Consider the following 433-nt stretch of genomic DNA (forward strand, 5'->3'; position numbering starts at 1 on the left):
CTCTTTTTTTGGTTTCCATATTCTCTGGTAATGCCTTTGATCTCCTTCACTGCCTCTTTCTCTTCCTCTTACCCCTTAAACTTAGTGTTCCCATGTTCCCATTCTTGGCACTGTTCTCATTCTTAGTCCTCACTCATGACTTGAACTACCCCAGGCACCAATGGCTGTCCACTGTGTAGCTCCAAACCTGGCTCTGTGCTGGAGCTCTAGACTTAATTCACTGTGATTATCTTCTTAAGCACACAATTTGATCATACCATTCCATTGATTAAATACTTCTGCTAGCTTCCTATTGTCCCCACAATAAAATCTCTTTCACACACTACCCTCACCCCTACAAGTCATAGAAGGTCCTTCACAGTCTAGCCCTATACTCCTCATCAGCCTCCTCTCTTGGGCTAGGCCTCATGATCCCTTCAACCATACCAGACCT

The sequence above is a fragment of the Trichechus manatus genome, unplaced genomic scaffold (genome assembly GCF_000243295.1).
Source record: "Trichechus manatus latirostris isolate Lorelei unplaced genomic scaffold, TriManLat1.0 scaffold00067, whole genome shotgun sequence".
Lineage (NCBI taxonomy): Eukaryota > Metazoa > Chordata > Mammalia > Sirenia > Trichechidae > Trichechus > Trichechus manatus.